Consider the following 1,296-nt stretch of genomic DNA (forward strand, 5'->3'; position numbering starts at 1 on the left):
TTTACCTCACAAGTAGCAATCAATCAAAGACACCCGCACTTGTGTATGATATAAATATTTGATTACCTTTGATGATTTTGATGATTTTGCGTAGAATTTTCAAGCTGAATATTTATAAAAATATCAATCAAGAAAGAGAAAGAAAGGTGAGGTATCTTGTTTTGAGTGTACGAAGACTCATTCTCCACTACCGGTGAATTGGGAAGTAAATGTGGATGGAGAGACACAACCACAACTAATATCAATAAAGTGGATTGGACAAAAGGTGAACAATATCTTCTGTTCTCCGTTTGGATTCCCACTTCTTATTCTACATCTTATGAAATCACAGATCTCTCTGGGATCAAAAAACTATCTAAATTGGATAAAAATGATGGAATGCAGACTCGATTGTATGTGTCTTCTTAAAATTGATAACAGCACGGAGGCAAAAAGTACAATCCCAACTGTTGAACCTTGAATATGTATCATGAAGTCTAAGACTTATTCAATCAAACTCGCATTCCATTCTTGTCATCCATGCAATGTATTCCCTTGTAATGAGTAACATCTGTGATGACACCCTGGTATAGTTTTTGAAGTGATCTACATTCTAGAATCAATATTGCTTGGATTTATATCCAGCAGATCATAACCTGATGACCACCTAAATCAAGATAAACCACATTGCAATATCATAATATCTTGAGTTTTGTTTCATCATTGCATAACCAGCACTGGATTTCAAGCTGTTAATGATGACTGAAACCTGGGGAACAGGTCTTTAGCTGGAGCTGATCAAAAAATGACATGGGACAAAAGCAATCACGGCTTGTAACACTACGCCAGATCACTAATTTACCACTGAGTTTAGAAAATTGAAACTGTAGAAAAATATCACCAATACAGGAGAGGTCAGAAAAATTTGAAAAAATAATGATTCCATTCATGGGTGCTGTCCCCTAATTTTGCATATTTTTGCATATTTTTGCCATGATTTTTGAAGTCTTCCCAAAGCAAAATGCTCACAGGGGATATTATGTCAGAAACTCAAATTTGGTCCAAAACTAGCAATATTTGGGCAAAAACCTCCAAGCACAAAGATATGAGTATTTTTGTTCAATCATCTGAACACTTGCAATTTATGGAAGCCACATGATGGCTCTACAAGGTTTATTAAGGTGCTGAAGCCATTGTAGTAATGGCTTCTATGCTTATATATGGTTCCTAAATCTCATGTCGGGGTTTCCAAAAAGAGGTTCCCTCTCTCTCTTTCAAGGCTATGGAATCTTGTGACAGGAGTTCTTTCCTCTTGCG

This window comes from Melampsora larici-populina, assembly GCF_000204055.1.
Source record: "Melampsora larici-populina 98AG31 unplaced genomic scaffold MELLAscaffold_104, whole genome shotgun sequence".
In the NCBI taxonomy this organism is placed as follows: Eukaryota; Fungi; Basidiomycota; class Pucciniomycetes; order Pucciniales; family Melampsoraceae; genus Melampsora; species Melampsora laricis-populina.